This window comes from Pseudorca crassidens, chromosome 4 (assembly GCF_039906515.1).
Source record: "Pseudorca crassidens isolate mPseCra1 chromosome 4, mPseCra1.hap1, whole genome shotgun sequence".
Taxonomy (NCBI): domain Eukaryota; kingdom Metazoa; phylum Chordata; class Mammalia; order Artiodactyla; family Delphinidae; genus Pseudorca; species Pseudorca crassidens.
In genome coordinates, this window is record NC_090299.1 from 146,398,267 (window position 1) to 146,424,101 (window position 25,835).

The 25,835-nt window shown below is 39.2% G+C and overlaps 1 protein-coding gene across 1 annotated transcript in view; it reads left to right on the forward strand.

The window, feature by feature from the left end:
- GPRIN3 (GPRIN family member 3) overlaps positions 1-25,835 on the forward strand; it is a 70,735-nt gene that overhangs the window by 16,908 nt on the left and 27,992 nt on the right. The gene's annotated exons all lie outside the window — the stretch shown is intronic.

Consider the following 25,835-nt stretch of genomic DNA (forward strand, 5'->3'; position numbering starts at 1 on the left):
GAATCATGGTCCAGATCTTAGCATCTTCCTGGTTCTGAAATCAGAAAAGCAGGCCATATGGAGAAGATGCTAATCCTATTCTCTGTTTATTAACACAGAAAAATGTGCAAACTGAACAGATTTGTGCTCTGATGTCCAGAAATCTTGGGTTAGTTTAGATCTCAAAACTCTCTTTAAATGGATGGAGGCCCTGGATATCCGTTGACAGTTCTGTTGCTTAAAATGATGTTATGTTAACCATGCGGTGGGTGTGTGTGGGAGGAGTGTGAGCTTTCGGTGTCATCTACTGTCTGTGTGTAAATGGGCTTGCGCCCCCCTCTTTCCCCAATCTCATATTCGCAGACCCTGAAAGTAATTATTTACAGTCTGATTTGTTAAGGTCTTATAATATGAGAAGTGCTGCTCTACATGCTGTGAGCACTAATACCAAGCTACTTAGAATCTGTGTCAAAGATGGAGCCTACAACCTAGGGTGAGAGAGAAGGCATGTGACTCAATAACTATAATTCAATCAGATTATGATAAATCCTATAATAGAGGTTTTCTCACTGTACTATGGCTGTTGAGAGGAGGAAGTCGTCACTTCCTGCCAGGAAACATCAGGAAGGGTTATTTTGCGGAGAGGGTGGCGTTTGTCCTGAACTTTAAGATTCTTAGTTCCTAAGCTCTTTGAGAAATGGGTCTTTTCTGTCTTGTTTACTAGTTTTCCCCCATATCTAGTCCAGTCCCTGATACACTACTGATACATCAATATTTCTGAATTAATTAATAAGAGAAAGAAAAACCAGAGACAGAGAACACACTCCATGGGTACATGGCCTGAGCACAGGAATGCAGGCAAATGCTTGAGAAATGCATGTTTGAGAAACTGAGACTTGTTCAGTGTGGCTGGAGTATAGGGTGCTTGGGGGAAGCAATGTTCCAAAACGGTGTTGAAATCAAACCGGAAGTGTTCTTCTGCACATTTTTCAGTATAGGAAGCCACTGAAGGATTCTGAGCTGAGAATGATATTATCAGTCTGTTTGAAAACAATGTCATTTGACAGTGATTACGAGACAGTGACTATTAGTGATTATATAAGCTCTACTGGAGCAAAGCAGAAAGACCACACCTGAGGCACCTACACCAGCTCAAGCAGGACTTGGAGAAGGCAGGGGTTGGAAGAGTGCAGAAATCAGAAGCCCTGGGATCAAGTCCTAACTCTGGTACTAAGCTATGGGACAAATCACATATGTTTCTGAAGCCTCAGTCTTTGTATCTAGGAGGTTAATGTGGAAGTTATAAGAAAGAATATCTGTGGGAGCTTTGTATATTTTAAAGAGTTATATAAATGTGAGTCTCGGCTATCGGAAAGAAAGTTGCAAATATTTCTGGCAGAGATGTGACACGAATTGGTGACTGCATGATTATAGGAGATAAGGGAGCTGAAACTGTCAAAATCACTACAGGATTTTAAGCCAGACCTGGGTGGGAGACCGTTGGTGCCTTTAACAGAAACAGAGCTGTCAAGAGGGAAAGTGCATTTTGGCATTGATTGACTGATGTCCAATCCTAGGTTGGATGTTAAGTTTGGGATACTGGCATGACATGCAGGTGCACAGCTATAAAATGGAGAAGGACGGCAATGTTGGGGGGAAAAGCGGTACCTGAAATTACAGCCATTAGGTCAGCACCGTTAGATACCCTAAGTGTGAAAGAGATTTCCAAGGACAGGAAAGAAGAGGACTGAGAGAAGAATTCCTAGTAAAACCCAGGTACAGGGCTCAGAAAAGGAAAAAGTTTGGTCTAAGGCTACAAAGGGACCATCCAAAGCGGAAATGAAAGTCAACAAGGAAGAGGGGCAGGAAGAGGCGGGCGTCAGCAGGGAAAACCATCTTCTAGACAGATGAGGAATAAAATTCAGTTTCCTCACTTTGAACTTAAGAAAATAATACTTTAAAAAATAAAATTAAAAAAAAGAAAGAAAATACTACTTTCTTTGCTGGCTTGTTGTGGCGAATAAATAAGAAACAGTATGTAGTGCAATATACATAATAGGCTTAAAAAGGAGCTCTTATTAGCATTGCTACTGGAAATTAATTCCCGTTTTCAATATCCTTTAGGGATTTAAAAAAATGTAAACCAGGCCTTGTGAATTTGGCATATGTGTGATGTTCCTTTCTTAAAAGTAAGTCATAGGCTGAATTTGCTGCGTAATAACATCTCCCACCCTTTAAAGTGTAAAACCTAGTTCCACCCCGGTTTCAGAAGAGCTCCTCTGTACTGTCCTGACAAGAGCATATTGTTTTTCAGTAACTCATGAAGGTGCCCTGCATGAAACACATTTCTCCCATCCCTGCCAAAGTTAAATCATAGCAAAGGTACCCAGGGTAAGAAGAGCTTTCCCATCTGCTTCCTGCTGCCCTAATGTGGAAGGTATCATTTATATGGCATTAATGCAACATTTCAATCCTGAAGGTGGCAATGGAGAATAAACTTAGTTGACCCAGAAAGTCACTAGTGAAGGTAAAAAAATTAAAAGAATATTGGTTTGATGTATACACTTTTACTTTGTCTTAATGAATAAGTGATCAGGACAGCATAGAACAGTCATAAAATCTATCTGTGCCATGCCAATTATTTTTTAAATTTTTATCTAAGAGGCTGAGCATCTCTGCTTTGATTCAGGTAAAAACCAGTTTGCTTTTAAAACAGGAAAACAAAACAAAAAACAAAACAAAGAAACCCCTGTCTTCCAGGATCCCATCTTGCATCTCATCTCAAACCAGCCACCTTGAAAATGTACAAATGTACACATTTAAGGAAACGTAGTGAGAAAGCAGAAAAGGCTCAGGGACATCTGCAGTAACTCTGGGGAAAGCTATCCAAGGCAAGGCGCAGGATGCTGTGGTCTTTCAAGATCCTTGTGGCTCTGAAATTCAGTGGCACATTATTCCATGTGTTCAAATGATTAATCAAAAACTGTAGAGGGAAGGTGGCCAAGATGGCAGAGCAGGAAGACCCTGAACCCGCCTCCTCCCACAGACACACCAACCTTACAGCTACTTACAGAGCAACTATGTATGAGAACTACCTGAAGACTAACAGAAAAAAAAATTTCACAACTAAAGACACAAAGAAGGAACCACAGCAAAATGGGTAGGACAGGTAGACACACAGTGTAGTCAGAACTCACATCCCTGGACTAATAACCCACAAATGGAAGGAATATAACAATCATAGGGGTCCCCCCCAAGGAGCAAAGGGTCCAAGCCCTACAATGGGCTGAGCTTGAGGGTCCTGCACCAGGAAGACAAGCCCCCAGAACATCTGGCTTTGAAAACCAGGGGGCTTATGTTCAGGAGAGCCCAAGGGCCATAGGAAACAAGAGACTTTGCTTTTAAAGGGTGTGCCCAAAATCTCATACTCTGAGTCCCAACACAGAAGCAGTAGTTTGAAAGGAGCCAGGGTCAGACCCACTTGCTGATCTTGGAGAGCCTCCTGGAGAAACGGGAGGCAGCTGGGACTCCCCCTGGGTATGAAGATGCTGGCAGCAGCCATTTTGGGATCTCATTCTACCGAGATAACACCAGTGCTGGCCAGCACTGTTTTGGAATTCTCCCTATAACCTATTAATACTAGGGACACAGCCCTGCCCATCAGCAGGCCAGTGTCAGCCCTGAGCACCATGGGGTCATGCAGACAGCTGCATAGGGACCCAACTCCACCCTCCAGCAAGCCAGCACCAACCCCATGGCCCCCTGTGCCGTGTAGCCAACTGCACAGGAAGCCTACCCCACCTACCAGTGTGCCCACAGTAGCCAGTTCTGCCATAACAGGAAGGAGCACACATTCCACATAGGGAGCACCCCTAGAGCATATGGCTCTGGTGGCCAGAGTGGAGCAGGCTGCAGGATCCCATAGGACATCTCCTACGTAAGGCTGCTTCTCCAAGATCAGTAAATATAGCCCACCTACCTAACATGTAGAAATAATCACAGAGAATTGGGCGAGATGAGGAGACAGAGGAATATGTTCCAAATGAAGGAACAAGACATAACTTCAGAAAAAGAACTAAACAAGTAGAGGTAAGAAATCTACCTGATAAGTAATTCAAGGTACTGATCATAAAGATGCTAACAGTCATGGGAGAAGAATGGATGAACACAATGAAATTTCAAGAAAGAGTTACAAAACGTGAAGAACCAAACAGAGCTGAAGAATACAACAACGGAAATAAAAAGGACACTAGAAGGAATCAACAGTAAATCAGATGATACAGAGGAACGTATTAGCAAACCAGAAGACAGAGCAGTGGAAATCACGGAAATCAAACAGAAAGAAACAAGAAACTAGGACAGTTCAAGAGAACTGTAGTGGAAAACACGGAAACCAAACAGAAAAAAGCAGGAAGCTAGGACACTTCAAGAGACCTCTGGGACAACATCAAGTGTACTAACGTTCGCATTATAGGTGCTGGTAAGAGAAGAGAGAGAGAAATGGGTGGAGAACATATTTGAAAATATAATAGCTGAAAACTTCCCCAACCTGAAAAAGGAAACAGACATCCAGGTCCGGGAAGTACAGAGTCCTAAACAGGGTCAACCCAAAGAGGACCACAACAAGACAGTCATTAAAACAGTATGTTACTGGCCTAAAAACAGGCACATAGATCAGTAGAACAGAATAGAGAGCTCAGACATGAACCCACACTTATATGGGCAATAACTCCACAACAAAGGAGGCAAGAATATACAATGGGGAAAAGACAGCCCCTTCAATGAATTGTGTTAGGAAAACTGAATAGCTACATGCAAAAGAATCAAACCGGACTACTCTCTCACACCATGCATGAAAACTCAAATTGGATTAAAGACTTAAATGTAAAACCTGAAACCATAAAATTCCTAGAAGAAAACATAGGCCGAACACTCTGACATAAATCATAGCAATATTTTTTTGCATCTGTTCTCAGGGGAAACAAAAGCAAAAATAAACAGATGAGACTACATCAAACTTAAGAGCTTTTGCACAGTGAAGGAAACTATCAACAACACGAAAAGGCAGCCTACCAACTGAGAGAAATTATTTGCAAACGATAGTCTGATAAGAGGTTATTATCCAAAATATACAAAGAACTCATACAACTTAGCATCAACAAACAAACACAAATGAAAAATGGGCAGATGACTTGAATAGACATTTTCCCAGAGACAACATACAGTTGGCCAACAGCCACAAATCATTAGGGAAATGCAAATCAAAACCACAGTGTGATCACACCTGTAAGAATGGCCATCATCCAAAAGACAACAAGTAACAAATGTTGAGGAGGATGTGGAGAAAAGGGAGCTCTTGTGCACTGTTGGTGGGAGTGTAAATGGGTGCAGCCTCTATGGAGAACAGTACAGAGGTTCCTCAAAAAATTAAAAATAGAATTTCCGTATGATCCAGCAATTTCACTTCTGGGTATTTACGCAAAGAAAATGAAACACTGATTTCAAAAGGTAAATGAACCTCAATGTTTTTTGCAGCATAACTTACAATATCTAAGGTAGCAACCTAAGTGTTCATCAGTACATGAATGGATAAAGAAGATGTTATATATACAGTTGACCCTTGAACAAAATGAGAGTTAGAAGGCTGACCTCCCCACCCCCGTGCTGTTGAAAATCTGCATATAACTTTATGGTCAGCCCTCCTTTTCTTCAAGTTGTACATCTGTGAATTCAACCAAACAGATTGTGTAGCACTTTATTTAATGAAAAAAATCTGCATGTAAGTGGACCTGAGCAGTTCAAACCAATGTTGTTCAAGAGTCAACTGAATATACAATGGAATATTAGTCAGCCATAAAAAATGAAAGCTTGGCATTTTTGACAACATCGATAGATCTAGAGGGTATTTTGCTAAGTGAAAAAAGTCAGAGAAAGACAGATACCAAATGATCTCACTTATATGTGGGAACCTAAAAAGCAAAACAAAACGAAATGAAAACACTCATAGATACAGAGAACAAATGGGTGGTTTTTAGAGGGGAAGGATGGGGGGGGGAATAGGTTAAGGAGATTAAGAGTTACAAACCTCCAGTTATAAAATAAATAAGCCGCTGGATGTAATATACAGCATAAGAATATGGTCGATAATACTGTGATAACTTTGGTGACAGATGGTTATTGGACTGGTGGTGATCATTTTATAACGTATGCAAATGTCGAATCACTGTGTAGTATACCTGAAACTAACATAATATTGTAGGTCAACTATATGTCAATTAAAAAAATTGTGGGACCTCCCAAGGAAATCGATAACACCTTTTTGTCATCATTTGCTATAAGTTGCTGTCCCAACACTGAAACCAAGGCAAATTTTCTTCTATCTTTACAGTAATCAGTAAAAATCAGTATTATCATGGAATCGGCCCATCAATCTTTCTTAACTTTAGGATTTATTATGATTTTCTACATTTTCAAACATTTCTAAACACACACATTGCTTTCTCTACTTTCGTTCCACATTTCAGTTAATGGAGTCATTTATTTTTCACTTACTTCAAAGTATGGAACTTTGAAGTAATTTCTAGAATAAAATTCAGTTTCTTAACTGGCATTGAAGTCTATTCGTAATAGACTTGGGCCTAGAGCCATGTTTCCCAATGAGTATCCCAACCCGTACCCTGTTTATACACTACTCCCAGCTCTCCTCTTTCATGTACTCTTTAAGTTCCAGGCATAATGGACCACAGTAAGTCTATAATTTCCCATCTTTGAATCTTTGCTTAGGCTTTCCCTTTTTGGCCCCAAAGCTCAACTTTAAAAGCCCAGCTCAGATCTTTACCATGTGCTAGGAAATAGCACACAGTCCAATTTAGTCAGTTTAAATATATAAGCCAGAGTAGACTAACTTCTAATAACATATAACCCCAAAATGTCAAGGCTTAAGGAAATAACATTATATGTATGTACTTTAAAAAATCTTACCCAGCACTTCCAAAAAGCCTTTGAAGTTCACTCTAGTGTCAATTGAACATTTGCCCTCCTGTACTCCCACAGCACTTTCCTTTACATGCCTAGTATTATAGTTGTCCTTAGGGGTATATCTTCCCTAAAATGGTCAGTTGTGGAGCATATCAACCAGCTTTTCTATATCTTTCTATATCTTTGCATAGCCCCCCAACTTAACATAATGCCCTATACACAGGAATCCCCAGTAAATGTTTATTAAATTCAGTTCAGTTTTCCATTGAGTTCAGTACTGAATTCTTCAGGAATTTGAGACAAGAGTAGTAGATTAAAAAAATAATAATTTGCTTTGTAAGTATTTTTGTGGTACTACCGTTCAAATCCTTATAAAATTAACAGTTGAGTTTTTTTTTTAAGTGGCTTTATTGTATCTAAGGTTTTTACTGTATTTAAGGTATCTTTAATGAGATAAAGCATATATTTCCCTGTCAGTACTTGGTGATATTTCTTCCTTGAGATTTTTGTTTTCTACTCATTATGAAAGTAAAAAAGCTCCTGGAACCAATGATAAGGGATAAAATAAAAATAGGAAATTAATGTAGAAGAGGAGATGTACATAGGAAATGGAAATACATTTAAATCGGACTCACACTTCTAAAACATGAAAAAAAAGACAAAAGAACGTTAGTATTTTTTAAAGTAAGCTTTCCAAATATGAGGTAGATTCTCAGATGAAAAGAAAGTATATCCCATGTGATAAAGACAGAATATAGAAAAGCACCAATGAAAGGTGAATTTGGCTGAAAGAGAAATATCAAAGCTGTTCTGAAGCCAGCCCCAGCCAGGGCACGAGGAGTCAAAACGTTGAGGGCAAGATTTTTGGGATCATCATTATACAGTGGTTATAATGAGCATGACCCACCCGATACTATCATCTGTATAACTTTAACAAGATGATCAGCAAAAACCAGACTTTTGTTGAAGCAAGTTCAGCTTTTGAAATGAACATCTTCATATTTTGCAAACTGGTGTCCTTCCTGACTTCTCCTTCTTTTCATTGCTCTTGTTCAAACATTCCAAGAATACGACAGCTACTCAAGCATCATGTCCTCTTAACTGTTATGTATATTTACATAAGGAAAACATATTCCTTCTATTCAAAAACATGAGTGTAATTGAGCAACCTCTACCACAAAGTAAAATGGGCCTCGTACGGCATTTCCCATGTGATAAAGACAGAATATAGGAAAGCACCAGTGAAAGGTGAATTTGGCTGAAAGAGAAATATCAAAGCTGTTCTGAAGCCAGCCCCAGCCGGAGCCCAAGGAATCAAAGTAAAATGTCTAAAAGTTAAGGAAAAAGATATATTTTGCAAAAGGAAAAGGGAGAGAGCTGAAAAGATAAGCGACTGATGAAGTCAAGCTAGAAAATGATGAATCTAAATGGAGAACCAGTGCATGACCTCCTTTTCCACTGAGGGTAAATTAAGCAGTTGGAGCATCAGAGTTAGAGATTTAGGCAAAGAGTGGATGTTCTAACAGGCTACCTGTTCATAGTGTTTCCCTCTCAAACACCAGTTCCTCCGCCAATTCTTGGATGTTGACTTACTTTCAGTTTATGTACAGGGAATCTTGAGTAATTTCTTTTAGGAATAATTATGGAGAAAGGACATAGTAAGATCTGAGAAAAGTAAAAAGAAGTGCATCGGATAACAGAGTAGAGAACTGAGGTCTTTGCAATGCAGCCTGAGGTTGCCAACGCATTTTCATAATTAAAATGTCAAGTTATGGACCATGATCTTTCTGTTGTTCTGTGATTATGGAGTGGATGGAGTGAGAGAAGGGAGGTGGGGAACGGGCAGTGGACATGGAAGGTCACCTGGCAGTGAGTTTACATTAGTAAGAAAGTACAAGCAATTGTACTATGACCATCACTAGTACTACTTATGCTGCTGCTAGCCAACGCTGTGTGCCAAGCTGTCTTCTAAGAGCTCACAACAGCCTCTCTTTCCATCCCTGTGTTATAAGCCTCAGGTACAGAGGAGTTAAGTCATTTTTACCCAAAGCCATGCAGCTCCTAAGTGGCAAGCTGGGTGTGAATCCAAATCATCTGATTCTGGAAGCACACTCTAAACTACTGTGCTAATGTAGGCTCTCACACAGAGAAACGTTTCCTGCAGGTAAGGGACACAGGAACTCCGACCCGCTAGTACGTTCTCTAATGTGTTGTGTTCAGTCTCCTGCCTCTGCTTATGCTGTTTCCTGGCCTTGAGTGACCTCCTTCCATCCATCCTTTCCTTCACACGGCTAACGCTTCACCCTTCAGGTCTCAGCTCAGGGGCCATCCTGCTCAGCACAGCTTTCCAGAGCCCTCCTCAAGGTGGGTGGGGTCCCTTCCCTCACAGACGTATGTGGTACCCTATGAGTACGTCCACAGTAGCATTTACCATAGCATCCTGATAGCACCCTCCTGCCGCATCGTGACACCTTGGGTCCCCTGCTAATTTGTCCTTCACCACATCTAGTCGGTCATGGTGCACAGAGATTTCGCCTCTTCTAGTATTTCTAGACCAATCCCTTCCCCTCTATTCCTGTGACCACTACCCTGGTTCTCTCAGTTCCTCCTGCAGTTGCCTTCTGAGAGGGTCTTCTGCCTCCAGTCTCCACACACCTGTCCCGTCAAGCCCTCTGTGACCTGGGGAAATGCCGTACGAGGCCCAGAGCAGTCTTGTTTTGTTCCTGCCTTTAGCCTCCTCTCTTGACAGATGGCTGCTTTGTGCTATCGGCCTTGGATCTGGAGCTCCAGCAATGCTCAACTACAAGTTGTTCCAACCCCATCCCACCCTCAATCACTCCTCCCAACAGACTGTCTCGCTTCTGTACATCTGTCTACATGTTGTTGTTCATGTGCACATGAAATGCCCTCTCCCCTTCACTGACAACTCCTGTTCAACTTCCTTTTTTTTAAAATTGAGATACAGTTGATTTACAATATTATATTAATTTCAGGTATACAGCATAGTGATTCAGTACTTTTTACAGATTATACTCCATTAAAAGTTGCTACAAGGCAATGGCTATAATTCCCTGTGCTATATAGTCTATCTTTGCTGCGTATCTATTTTATACATAGTAGTTTGTATCTGTTGATCCCATACCCCTAATTTCCCCCGCTTCCCTCTCCCGAATAGTAACCACTAATTTCTTTTCTATATCTGTGAGTCTATTTCTGTTTTGCTACTTATATTCATTTGTTTTATTTTTTGGATTCCACATATAAGTGATATAATATCGTACTGGATTTGTCTTTCTCTGTCTGACTTATTTCACTAAGCATAATATTCTCTAGGTCCATCCATGTTGCTGCAAATGGCAGAATTTCATTGTTTTCTGTGGCTGAGCAATATTCCATTATATATTTTATATATATAAATACACACCACATCTTCTTTATCTATTCATCTGTTGATGGATCCTTGGGTTGCTTCCATATCTTGACTATTGTAAACAGTGCTGCTATGAACATTGTGGTGCATATATATTTTCGATTTAGTGGTTTTGGTTTTTTTTTTTTTTTGGATATATACCCAGAGTGGAATTACAGGATCACATGGTAGCTCTATTTTTAGTTTTTTGAGGAACCTCCATACTGTTTTCCTTAGTGGCTTCACCAATTTATATCCCCACCAACAATGTACATGGGTTCCCTTTTCTCCATATCCTCACCAATATTTGTTATTTGTAGACATTTTGATGATAGCCATTCTGACAGGTGTGAGACGATATCTCATTGTAGTTTTGATTTGCATTTCTCTAATAATTATCTGTTTTGATCATCTTTTCATGTGCCTGTTAGCCATCTGCTTGTCTTATTTGCAAAAATGTCTATTGAGGTCTTCTGCCGATTTTTTGATTGGGTTGTTTGGGTTTTTTTGATATTGAATTGTATGAGCTATTTATATATTTTGGATATTAACACCTTGTCAGTCATATCATTTGCAAATTTTCTCCCAGTTTGTAGGTTGTCTTTTTGTTTTGCTGATGGTTTCCTTTGCTTTGCAAAACTTTTTAAGTTTAATTAGGTTCCGTTTGTTTATTGTTGCTTTTATTTCTTTTGCCTTAGGAGACAGATCAAAAAAACTATTGCTATGATTAATGTCAAAGAGTGCTCTGCCTAATGTCACTTCCAGGAGTTTGATGGCTTATGGTCTTACATTTAGGTCTTTAATCCATTTTGAGTTTATTTTTGTATATGGTGTGAGGAAATGTTCTAATCTCATGGTTTTACTTGTAACTGTCTGGTTTTCCCAGCACCACTTGCTGAAGAGACTGCCTTTTCTCCATTGTATATTCTTGCCTCTTTTGCCCTAGATTAATTGACCATAGGTGCATGGGTTTATTTCTGGGCTCTCTATTCTGTTCCATTGGTCTATTTGTCTGTTTTTGTTCCAGTACAAAAACACTGTTTTGATTACTGTACCACACTGTTTTGATTACTGTAGCTTTGTAGTATAGTCTGAAGCCTGGGCGGGTGATACCTTCAGCTTTGTTCTTCTTTTCCAAGAGTGTTTTGGCAATTCAGGGTCTTTTGTGATTCCATATGAATTTTAGGATTATTTGTTCTAGTTCTATGAGAAACGTCATGGGTATTTTGATAGGGATTGCATTAAATCTGTATATTGTTTTGAGTAATTTTAACAATATTAATTCTTCTACTTCAAGAGCATGCGAGATCTTTCCATTTCTTTGTACCATCTTCGATTTCCTTCATCAGTGTACAATTTTCAGAATATAGGTCTTTCACCTCCTTGGTTAAGTTTATTCCTAGGTATTTTATTCTTTTTGATGCAATTTTAAACAGATTTTTTTTTTACTTTTTCCTTCTGATAATTCATTAATGGTTTATAGAAAAGCCGCAGATTTCTGTATGTTAATCTTGTATCCTGCAACTTTTCTAAATTCATTTATAAGTTCTAATAGTTTTTGGGTGGAGACTTTAGGGTTTTCTATATAAAGTATCATGTCATCTGCAAATAATGACAGTTTTACTTCTTCCCTTCCAATTTATCCAAATTTTATTATTATAATATTATTATTATTACTTTTATTTCTTTTTCTTGTCTAATTGCCATGGCTAGGACTTCCAATACTATGTTAAATAGAAGTGGAGAAAGTGGACATCCTGGTCTTATTCCTCAATTTAGAGGAAAGGCTTTCAGTTTTTTACCACTGAGTATGCTGTTAACTATGGTTTGTCATAAATGGCCTTAATTATGTTGAGATATGTTCCCTCTATATCTACCATGATGAGAGTCTTTATCATGAATGGATGTTGAATTTTGTCAGATGCCTTTTCTGTTTCTATTGAGATGCACATGTGATTTTTATCCCTCCATTTGTTAATGTGGTGTATCACATTGATTGATTTGCAAATATTGAACCATCCTTGTGTCCCTGGAATAAGTCCAACTTGATCATGGTGTATGATCTCTTTTATGTATTGTTGGATTCAGTTTGTTAATATTTTTTGAGGATTCCTGCTTGACTTTCAAGGCAACTTTGCTGTCACTTACACTCAGAATCCCTAGGTAGGCCCTCACTCAGTTGCACCAACAGTGTGCTCTCTTCATGCCCTGTACCTTATTCTTGCATGGAGCTCATTACTTTATATTCCAATCATCCCTTTGTGTTTCTGACTCCCCCCCACTAGAGAGGAACTTCTTGAAAGTGAGGACTGGTATATACTTATCATGACATTGTCAGTGCCTGGGACATAGCAAAAGCTTGATAAATGTTTGATGAATTAATTAATGAGTTAATATACATGTTTAAATGTCACATATATAAATAACATTATTTCCACCTTTTATGCCTCATGCCTTACTATTTCTCCTTCCCCCTCACTGCTCATTAAACTTGGAGCTGTCCTTATGTGTAGCATGATCTGTGTGGTTATTTACACTGTTCCTGATGTTCCTCTTGGGCGGGCCCCTGTTGACATCTCTGGCACTGAAATTGCCTCTCTCCCCAGCAGATGCCAACCCCTATAGGCAGGGATGGAGTTTTGCTCATTTTTGTGTCTCTCTAGTACCTACCAGAGGCTCAGCACTAGTATATGCTAAACAGTTTGGAATAGCTAAAAAGAAGTAATATGCGGCTTCCCTGGCGGTGCAGTGATTGAGAGTCTGCCTGCCGATGCAGGGGACACGGGTTCGTGCCCCAGTCTGGGAAAATCCCACATGACGCGGAGCGGCTGGGTCCGTGAGCCACGGCCGCTGAGCCTGCACGTCCGGAGCCTGTGCTCCGCAACGGGACAGGCCACAGCAGTGAGAGGCCCACGTACCGCAAACAAAACAAAACAAAACAAAACAAAAGTAATATGTTTCATGTTTAGTACTTCAGGCCCTTTATTTAGCTGTGTTGAGTTGAGTGAATACAAAAAATAATTACTGTGAAGGCCCTGCTTTAATCTCATCTCATAGCCTTCAATTAAGCAAGAGGTTTTACAAGCAACACACTAAGGCCCTTGGCAAGCTTTGCTAATCTTAATAACAGGTGGTCTTATTAGGCCTGAACAGATGTAGATGATGTTTTTCTCACTTTTAGAAAAACAATGGCCTCCATTACCATCCGAGAGTAATATAATTGCATAGATGACAAATAATCAGATTAGTGAATTCTTAAAAGTAAACAAGTCCAGCTTGTTATATCTTTTATTAGGCGAATTTCCACAGATTTGTGGGATCTTTGATGTAAATTCATAGTTCCCATGATAACCAAGTGGGAATAACCCACTAAGCCACTTCAGGCCATGAAGAGGTCATTTTTAATTAAAAGTGCCAGCACATCTGACAGGTAAGTTCTCAGGCTAGCACCCTACACACTTTGGATTGATCCTTTCTTGATGAACTCTCATAAACCTGTGGGTTTATCCCAGTGAAGGATGCACACTGCTGAAGCCAGAGAGAGACTGCAACTGCTCATGGTCAGGCTGACAAGGCGTGATGTAAACTTTCCTGGCTTCCATTTATTTTATTGTTTAAAAAGCATATTTCTATTACCTAGATAATCATATAATATTTATTTTTGTTATAAACTGCTAGTCAAAGCAGTAAAAAAAAATGCAAAGCAAACAATTCATGATTTGAGATAGCATGGACATAATTCTCATCATTGCTAGTGAATAAAATTAACTTCAATAATAGAAACAGCTCTTCCTTTATGCTAAAGTGATTTTGTTGGCAATACATTGCACATTGTTGGTCTTATGTGAGATCTTATTTTTCCCATTAATTTGTATCCACTCTACTTGATGATTTGTAACTTTCTATTTGAAGGAAATAAAATCACACTTCTTTTGAGGCACGTTAACTTTTACCAATATTAACTGCATGTATTTTTTCTCTTGTTAGTGCCATGCAGGATACTGGAGCTGCCGTGTAGGCACCCTCTCTATACTCTCTCAGAGCTTACTGCCTAACAAAGAAAAACAAAGGAAAAAAAACAACAACAACAATGATGGACAGCATAGCAATGCATTATAATGGAGATATGCACAGACGCAGTGAGAGAACAGAGGGGAGATATCTAAAGCAGGGACTGGGAAAGGCTTAGGGTGGGAGAGTTCCAAGAAGGCTTCCCAGGGGAGGAGATGCTGAGCTGAGCTGAGGTTCACAAAGGAGTAAAGAGTTAGGAAGAGTTAGCTTCCTAGAGCTGTCGTAACAAAATACCACAAACTGGGTGGTTTGAAACGACAGGAATTTGTTCTCTCACTGTTCCGTAGGCTAGAATCCAAGATCAAGGTGTCAGCAGGGTTGGTTCCTTCCAGTGGCTCTGAGGGAGAATCTGTTCCATGTCCCTCTCCTAGCTTCTGGTGGTTGCCAGCAGTCCATGCTCTGTAAATACATCATTCCAATCTCTGCTCCTATCTCTTCACAGGACATTCTCCCCTGTATTTGTGTCTTTGTTCATATTTCCCTCTTCTTACAACACATCCTAACTTGAGTCTATCTATTAAGACCCTAGTTGAGAATTAAGGTCACATTCACAGGTTCTGGGTGGACCTGAATTTTAGGGGACAGTATTCAGCTACTATAGAGGGCATTCAAGAAACAGGAAGCAGCATGGATAAAGCCACGTGGAGACCTTGACATGTTGGAGCAACCACGGATGCTTGTCAATGGTTGGATTGAAAGGCTCTGGGAATCCTAACAAGTTATGAGGCTTAAGAAGTCACAGGAGCTTCATCACAAAGCGTTTTGTGTGCCAAGCTCAGGAATTTGAATTTCCTCATGAAACGTGTGGGTGTCACAGAAGGATTTTAATTCTGGAAGGTACATGATCATATTTGCATTTTAGAAAATCTCTCTGGCAGCAGTGTGGAGAATAGAAGAAGGTACAGGTTGCAGGCAGAGAGATTATATAGGAAGTCCTTGAAATAACTCTGGCAAGAAATGATAAGCGCCTACGTTACATCAGCAGCAGGGAGACTAGAGAAGAGGTGGTTCATAGAGGAGATATGCAGAAAGAAGGATCTCTGAGACAGGGTGGCTAGTTAGATGTGAAGGAGGGGAAGAGAAAGACAAGAACGGCTTTGAAGTTTCTGGCTTACGTGAGGAGACGGAGCTGACATTCGCTGAGATAATTAAGGAGGAGGAACATGCTTAGAGGTAAAGGTGGATGAGTTTTGGGACCTATTTGAGGTACCGATAACACTGCTAAGTGGACAGCTGCTATTTTGGCGATCAATAGGCAGTTCTGGCTTGAGATTTGAGATTCACGGACATATAAGTAATCGTGTCCCTCAAGTTGAGTGCAAAAAGCGAGAGGAGCAGAAGGTCTGGGAAGTGACAACATGTAGGAAATTAACTGAGGAAAAAAGAACCAAAGAATGCATTATAGAGGAGATTTCTGTAGAAAAAAGAGGAAAACCCAGGGAGAGCATACCACAGATAAGAGAGCTTCCAGAAGGACACAGTGCTCAGACTGTCACACGCTACTGAGAAGTCAGCAAAGATAAGGAGAGGAAAGTGTTCGTTCTGACAAAATCCAGTCATTGATGGCTTTAGCAAGGCCAGTTTCAGTGGAGTGGCAGTAATGACAGAGGAAGAAGCAAGACCACAGTAGATTTGGGAAAAGGGAGGCGTGTAAGGATTGTGGACTGTCTTTTCAAGAAGTTGGATTGTGAGGGAATCGAAGATCTATTGGGGTCAATAGCTCCGTGGGGTTAGGGAAGAGGTTTCCCCTAATGATGGGGATTTAAGCATGCTGTGATCCAACTCAAGTGGGAAAATATGGGTTCTACAGGGTGGCCTTGGGGAAGAGGTGGAAGGTGGAAAAGTGTAGGGGTATCTCTTACAAATAAAGGAGTCTATGAGGACATGTTCTTAAGGCAGTTGAGGGGTTTCTCATACAGTTGCTATGTGGACATCTTGTTAATAGGAATAAAAATCTTTCCTTCATTCTCCATGAAATGGGCATTTTTTGCTGGCTACCTTTCCCAACTCCATTCCCTGTCCTTTTGGAACAACGCTCCCATTTCCTCTTGGGGAATTGATTGTTCTGCTGTGTTTGCAGCCTTAGAACTCTTAGACAAGATACCCTGTCCTCCCCAGGCAAGGGTCAATTGTGCCTCTCTCCTAGGGCTTTGAATCTGGTGCCTTAACTGGTACAGGGGGTTGGGGGATGGGGGAGGGGTGATTAGAGTTAACTTACCCCAGTGACAGTTCTTTACCAAACCCTGGCTTCTACCCTCTTCTACCTTGCTTCTGTAGCCTCTCCTTCAATTCTGTGACTACCCCATATCCTTTGATAGGCTATAGTGCCAAAGACTGTGAAGCCACGTGGCTTGGGTTCAAATCCAGTTTGGCCACATCCTACCTGTGTGACCTGGAGCAAGTTATCACTTAGCTTCTCTGTGCCTTGGTTTCCCTATCTGTGGGACTAGTAATGGTGCCTATATACAGGGTTCTCTAGGAATTCATGAGTTTAATGCTTAGAATGGTGCCTACTCAAAGTAAGTGCTATAGGTGTTTGTTATTATTATTCCAATAAATCCCCCTTCTCTGTAAGCTAACCAGGATCATCTGTTGCTATGTGGCACGAAAGAATCTTAATGGATACCTCTTTCATTCCAAAGGCGTAACATTATATTATACTGACCTTGAAAATCACATGTAATTAATACTTTCATAGGGATTGACCATTCACAATGGTTTAGAGAGAAAGAGAATTTGAATATGATAGTATAGTTGTGCAAATGGATGAAAGCTCTCATTTAAGTATCAAATAAAGGAGGTTAACAAGAGACATTAATGGCATGTTTATACAGCGTTTTGGAGAACAAATATGGGTGAGTTTTAAAAAATTATTTTGAAATGTGGTAACTCCACACTGGCTATTGGTAGAAATGAGATGGATATGAGTGTTCCTTTCTTTCTAAATTCATAATACAGTAGAAAATGCAGCGATCCAAGAATCAGATTTGAAGGCTTATGTCACTTATGTCCCCGAAAGGTAACATTTCTCAATGAGTCTCAATTTCCTCATGAAGAAAATGCTCACTGCTGTCTGACACTGAGCTCTGGCGTAGTTTGTTACCCAGCAATACTGCAGCTAAAAGTAACTGATAAGATGGGTTATAAAGCTGTGGGATTAGGTAAGATCCCCTTTAAGGAAAAGGGGGAAAAGGCCGAGGAATAAATCTAACAAACTCTGGCAGTTAGAGCTAAGGAGGAAAAGCTACCCAAGGCAGACTGCAGAGAAATACAGAAGAAAACGAATAAACTGCGGGTCATGGAGGCCAAGAGAGGCACACATTTCAAAGAAGAAATAGTCACGTGTTGAATGTGGCTGAGAGGTCAACTAAGATGAAGGATTCATCCACATCGAGGTCACCGGTGATGGCAGCGTGAGGCTGGGTGGAATGCAGTGCTGAAGGTTGGGCTTTATGAGTCAAATAATGAGCAACTAGTGACAAGAAATTACACCCAGGAGGCTCAGACACCCAAGGACAGAGGACGGAAAAAAGGAGTTTGGAATGACTAAGGCCCAGCAAGTGGCCCAGCAGTGAAACATGCCAATTTCCTCTCTGCAGACAAGTAATCTAAGGTCACCGTTGTGGACTGACTCTCCAAGGTCCCATGACACAGGGGGAAAAGCCAAGTTGTAGATCTGATAGGTGGAGTGATAATGGGCAGGCAGCCACGCAGAGCAACATCTGGGTCAGCACGAGAAAGCACAGTGGTTTGAAAGTAGAATATAGTTCAGCCTGTGTTCCCTGGGGTTCCTGGTCCCTCCCTGGCATGCACAGTGTGTGGACTACAGACTGCCCCTTGCAGACAGATGTTCTGCCCTTGCAGGTCTCTTGTGTCTTCCCCTGGGATCATCTCGCCTCCCACCTAGACATAGGCCCCACAAGGGCGGGATCTGCCACTTCTCCTGAGAAGTTAGCCCACAAATAGAGGGAACACTGACTACTCTTCTCACCGTCTGGGCTGGAATCTACAATTCCTAAGCCATTTTAAGAATTCAGCTGTAACCTCAAAAGCCACTGTGATGGAGAATGGACACTTCTGAGGTCATAACACTCCCCAACTTTAATGGTTTTAGGAGAAAAATTCTTTGTTTGGGCTGAAGGCCCTTCCCAAAATGTGTGGGAAGCTAATGAATCAGAATGAACTGTTGAAAAGGAAAAAAAGACATTAAAAAAGCGTTATATTTAGGTCTGCCCAAACAAGCATACTTGACCCATATCCTTTTTTTTTTCTTTTTTTTTAAGTGATTCAGTTATACATATATACATACATATATATTCCTTTTCAGATTCCTTCCCATTTAGGCTATTACATGATACTGAATATAGTTCCCTGTGTGATACAGTAGGAACTTGTTGTTTATCTGTCTTATATACAATAGTGTATATCTGTTAATCCCAAACTCCTAATTTATCCCTCCCTCCCCATCCCCCTTTGGTAACCATAAGTTTGTTTTCTATGTCTGTGAGTCTATTTCTGTTCTGTAAATAGCTTCATTTGTATCATCTGTTTAGATTCCACATATAAATGATATCATAGGATATTTGTCTTTGTCTGATTTATTTCACTTAGTGTGATAATCTCTAGGTCCATCCATATTGCTGCAAATGGTATTATTTCATTCTTTTTTATGGCTGAGTAATATTCCTGTGTGTGTGTGTGTGTGTGTGTGTGTGTGTGTGTGTGTGTGTGTGCGCCACATCTTTATCCTTTCATCTCTTGATGAACACTTAGGTTGCTTCCATGTCTTGACTGTGTACACCATGAACACTGGGGTGCACATATCTTTTCTAATATTAGAGTTTCATCTTTTCCAGGTATATGCCCAGGAGTGGGATTGCTGGATCATATGATAACTCTATTTTTAGTTTTTTTAAGGAAGCTCCAGACTGTTCTCCATAGTGGCTGCACCAATTTACATTCCCAGCAACAGTGTAGGAAGGTTCCGTTTTCTCCACACCCTCACCAGCGTTTATTATTTGTAGACTTTTTGATGATGGCCATTCTGACGGGTAGGAGGTGATATCTTACCAGTAGTCACAAAACCATGTATTTTTGACATGCATTTCTCTAATAATTAGCAATGTTAAGCACCTTTTCATGTGTCTGTTGGCCATCTGTATGTCTTCTTTGGAGAAATGTCTATTGAGGTCTTCTGCCTATTTTTTGATTGGGTTGTTTGGATTTTTTTGTTATTGAGCTGCATGAGCTGTTTGTGTGTTTTGCGAATTAATCCCTTGTCAGTTGCATTAATTGCAAATATTTTCTTCCATTCCATAGGTTGTCTTTTTGTTTTGTTTATGGTTTCCTTTGCTGTGCAAAACCTTTTAAGTTTGATTAGGTCCCATTTGTTTACTTTTGCTTTTATTTCCATTACTCTAGGAGACGATCCAAAAAAATATTGCTGCAATTTATGTCGAAGAATGTTCTGCCTATGTTTTTCTCCAGGAGCTTTGTAGTGTCCGGTCTTACATTATAGTATCCAGTCTTACATTTGACATGTATTATTATAACCTATCATTTTATGAATGTATCCCTCCTCTCCCCATTATGGGAATATTACGTACATGTTCAGACTAACGCTGCAGGAGCCAAACTCCTCCTGCTGGATTCTTGGCAGGCAACGAACATACCCAGCCAACATACCCACTCTACAAATGAGAGTAGGAGAAATGATGATACCACCACCTTTGAATTCCCGTCATGTGGGTAATAGAGAAAAGGCTGGGAAACACTGCCAATATGCCTGACAATAATAATAATCTGAAACTGTTCTTTCCCTGTTTCTTTACAGATTGCAGTGCACTCACATTATTTTCTAATACATTTATGTTTCTTTTTTAGTTTTAGAGGCTTTGGGATGAGTGAGGGGAGGATATACTTCTCATGTGTAACAGATTATTTCTGTAGAGAAACATAAGAGTGATGTCTAGTTTTTCAAAAGAAACTAACCACCATTTATGTTAGCACCCCCCAAATGAAATATTTAGGTATAAATCTAACAAAATATGTACAAAATCTATGAGGAAACCTACAAGACTCTGGTGAATGAAATCAAAGAAGTAAATAAATGAAGAGATATTCCATGTTCATGGATAGGAAGAGTCAGTAATGGCAAAATGTCAGTTCTTCCCAACTTGATCTATAAGTTTAATGAAAAACCAATTGAAATCTCAACAAGTTGTTTTGTGATCTTGACAAACTGATTCTAAAGTTTATGTGGAGAGGCAAAAGACCTAGAATAGCCAACACAATATTGAAGAACAAAGTTGAAGGACTGGTGCTACCAAACTTCAAGGCTTACTATAAAGCTACAGTAATCAAGGCAGTGTGGTATTGGTGAAAGAACAAATAAATCAATGCAACATTGAAATGTCATTAGAGTCCAGATATAGGCCCACATAAATATAGTCAACTGATCATGAAAAAAGAGCAAAGGCACTACAATGAAGCAAAGATAGTCTTTTCAGCAAATGGTACTGGAACAACTGGACATCCACATGCAAAAAAGTTAGCCTAGGTACAGATCTTACACTCTTCACAAAAATTAATTCAAAATGGATCATAGACCTAAATGTAAAATGCAAAAGTATAAAACTCCTAGAAGATCACATAGGAGAAAACCAAGATGACCTTGGATATGGTGGTGACCTTTTAGATACAACACTAAAGGCACAATCCATGAAAGGAAAAATTGATAAACTGAACTTTATTAAAATTAAAAACTTATGCTCTATGAAAGATGATGTCAAGAGAATGAGAAGGCAAACTACAGATTGGAAGAAAATATTTTCATAAGACAAACCTGAAAAAGGACTCTTAATTCAAATATGCAAAGAACTCAAAACTCAACAAGAAAAAAAACAACCTGATTTTAAAATGGGCCAAAAATCTTTAACAGATATTTCACCAAAGAAGATACACAGATACCAGATAAGCATGTGAGAAGATGCTGCACATCATATGTCATCAGAGAAATGCAAATTAAAGCAACAACAAGATATCACTACACACCAGTTAGAATGACTAAAATCCAAAAAACTAATAACACCAAATGCTGATGAGGATGTGGAGCAACAGGAGCTCTCATTCATTGCTGGTGGGAATGCAAAATGGTACAGCCACTTTGGACAACAGTTTGGCAGTTTCTTACAAAGCTAAACATACTCTTAACATACAGTCCAGCAGTTGCACTCTTTGGTATTTACCCAGATAAGCTGAAAACTGATAGTCACATAAAAAACTGTACATGGATGCTTACAGCAGCTTTATTAGTAATTACCAAAACTTGGAAACAACCAAGATGTCTTTCAGTAGATGAATGAATAAGTAAGCAATGGTTTATCTGGACAATGGTATATTATTCAATGCTAAGAAGAAAAGAAAAAACATGGAAGAACCTTAAATGCATATTACTAAATGAAAGAAGCCAATCTGAAATGGCTACATCCTGTATAATTCCAACTACATGACATTCTGGAAAAGGCAAAACTATGGAGACAGTAAAAAGATCACTGTTTTGCAAACTATAAGACACTGATGAAAGAAATCAAGGATGACACAAACAGATGGAGAGATATACCATGTTCTTGGATTGGAAGAATCAATATTGTGAAAATGACTATACTACCCAAAGCAATCTACAGATTCAGTGCAATCCCTATCACATTACCAGTGACATTTTTCACAGTACTAGAACAAAAAAATCTTAACATTTGTGTGGAGACACAAAAGACCCTGAATAGCAAAAGCAGTCTTGAGGGAGAAAAAACCGGGCTGGAGCAATCAGACTTCCTGACTTCAGACTATATTACAAAGCTACAGTAATCAAGATAATATGGTACTGGCACAAAAACAGAAATATAGATCAATGGAACACAATAGAAAGCCCAGAGATAAACCCACACACCTGTGGTCAACTAATCTCTGACAAAGGAGGCAAGGATGTACAATGGAGAAAAGACAGTCTCTTCAATAAGTGGTGCTGGGAAAACTGGACAACTACATGTAAAAGAATGAAATTAGAACACTCCCTAACACCATACACAAAAATAAACTCAAAATGGATTAGAGACCTAAATGTAAGACAGGACACTATAAAACTCTTAGAGGAAAACATAGACAGAACACTCTATGATATAAATCACAGCAAGATCTTTTTTGATCCACCTCCTAGAGTAATGGAAATAAAAACAAAAATAAACAAATGGGACCTAATGAAACTTAAAAGCTTTTGCAAAGCAAAGGAAACTACAAACAAGACGAAAAGACAACCCTCAGACTGGGAGAAAATATTTTCAAATGAATCAACAGACAAAAGGATTAATCTCCAAAATATATAAAAGCTCAGGCAGCTCAATAGTAAAAAAATAAACAACCCAATCAAATAATGGGCAGAAGACCTAAATAGACATTTCTCCAAAGAAGACATACAGATGGCCAAGAAGCACATGAAAAGCTGCTCAACATCACTAATTATTAGAGAAATGCAAATCAAAACTACAGTGAGGTATCACCTCACAGCGGTTAGAATGGGCATCATCAGAAAATGTACAAACAACAAATGCTGGAGAGGGTGTGGTGAAAAGGGAACCCTCTTGCACTGTGGGTGGGAATGTAAATCGATACAGCCACTATGGAGGACAGTATGGAGGTTCCTTAAAAAACTAAAAATAGAATTACCATATGACCCAGCAATCCCACTACTGGGCATATACCCAGAGAAAACCATAATTCAAAACACACATGCACCCCAATATTCATTCCAGCAGTATTTACAATAGCCAGGTCATGGAAGCAACCTAAATGCCCATCAACAGACGAATGGATAAAGAAGATGTGATACATATATACAATGGAATATTACTCAGCCATAAAAAGGAACGAAATTGGGTCATTTGTAGAGACGTGGATGGATCTAGAAACTGTCATACAGAGAGAAGTAAGTCAGAAAGAGAAAACAAATATTGTATATTAACGCATGTACGTGGAATCTAGAAAATGGTACAGATGAATTGGTTTGCAGGGCAGAAATAGAGACACAGATGTAGAGAACAAACGTATGGACACCAAGGGGGGGAAGTGGCAGGGGGTGGTGGTGCTGGAGGTGGTATGAATTGGGCGATTGGGATTGACATGTATACACTAATATGTATCAAATAGATAACTGATAAGAACCTGCTGTATAAAAAAAATATTAAATTAAATTTAAAAAAATAAAAAGAGAAAACACAGACCTCAAAAAAAAATTTTTTTAAAAGGATCAGTGTTTTCCAGGGATTAAAAGGGCAGAGAGGATGCTCACTCAGGCAGCACATGTACTAAAAAAGAAGTGCAGGGAGGGGAGGGGTGAATAGGTGGAGCACAGAGTGAAATAGAACGCTGAAACTACTCTGTATGGCACCATAATGATGGGAACACGTCAGTATACATCTGTCCAAACCCACAGAATGTACAACACCAAGAATGAACCCTAACGTAAACTGTGGACGTTGGGTGATAATGCTGTGTCCATGTCGGTTCATCAGTTGTAACAGATACACCACTCTGCTGGGGGACGTTAATAGCGGGGGCTATGCATGTGTGGGGTTAGGGGTATATAAAAAATGTCTCTATCTTCCTATCAGTTTTGCTATAAACCTTAAACTGCTTTTTAAAAATAAAGTCTTAATTTAAAAAAAATTTAATCGTATTTCCAGAGTGACATTAGGAATTTTTAAGTTTCTTCTTTAAATTTTTTATATTCTAAAATTTACTCATAGTTATGGTTGGTGGTTGCATTAATCATATTTCTCAACTCAGTTTATGAGCACTGGTCTGTAAAGGACACTATCTTGTTTAATTATTTAAATAATTAATTAATTTCTCTTTATCCTTTTCCCCATGGGTCACCGAGGCCTGTCATGCCATTTTTATATGTTCTTATAAAAAGGATATTATATCAATATGTCTATTTCTATTGTATAAAATTTTTTTAAAAGAAACTACTGAGGGTATTTTTTTCAGCTAGTCTTTCTACATGTATAAATAAGGAAAAGGAAAATCTAAATTCTAGGCAATAACAGAAGTGTCTAGTGCAATAGTAAGTAATGAAACGGATCTATAATTAAGAAAGATTACATTAAAATGTGAATTAGAATATCATTAGCAAAACTATAATAATTAAATTAAAATAAATATTCTGAAAGGGACCTAAAGATCAGTGTATATTTTAACTTATATGTGGAATCTAAAAGACAAATAAATGTAACAAAACAGAAACAAGAATAGAACAAAGTGGTGGTTGCCCTCTGAGGGGAGGGGGGTCAGGGGATGGGCGGAATAGGTGAAGGGAATTAAGAGGTCCAAACTACCAGTTCTAAAATTAAAAAGTCATGGGGATGTAATGTACAGCACAGGGAATATAGTCAGTAATATTGCAATAAGTTTGTATGGTGTGTAAGCTATAAAAATAATTGAATCACTATGTTGTATACCTGAAACTAATGTAATATTGTACGTCAACTATACTTGGATAAAATTTTTTAAATTAATTTTTAAAGGATCAGTGTATAGACAGTTGATAGAATAAATTAGAGGAGTAAAAACTGTATAAAATACAATTATACACGTTTATACCTGGTGCACAGTAGGTGATCAATAAATATTTATGAAAGAATGGTTGGTAATTCATTGTTAGTATCAAGAAATACTCTATATTATTTGCTATATGGCAGAGGGACAAGATAGCTCTGAGCTCCAAAACAGGTAATTCTGTTTTCAAGCAATAATTTCCTGGAATTCAAGTCTCTTGAGACAGGTACGGCTCAGAGGAACTTCCCTTCAAATTAAGTCTGCCTGGCCTAAGTAAATTGTAGACATTATTTATTATGGAACTGAGAGAACCACATGAAACTGACCCACTGTTAAGATCACTTAGGCAGATTAGGATTTTGTTTTCCTTTTTTTCTTTATGAAATGTGTTGGCAAATATTAACCAGTCTGATTAGGATCCCAGATTGCATTATGGTGACGACATTACAGTTCGTCATTACTGGTGACGTTGACAAGGGAGGCAAACAAAGGTCTATTTCATTAAGGAAGAAATAAATAACAGCCAATGAAGGGGTTGCGCAATCATTTTCCTAGGGCTCTTTGCAGGGCTGGCCGGAAATGAGTGAGGACTTAGAAGGGCTGCATTCTGCCCCTCCTCCAAGGATGGACGCAATTCTCAGCATGTCAGCAGGGGCACAGAGCTGCCAGAGCAAATCTAGTCCAACTGTTGGGGAATCCGAATCTGTTCTGAAGAAGGAACAAGAAACCTATCCTGTTGTCTTTTATCTCTGTTTTGATTCCTTTTGTTCCGACTGATTCCAAAATA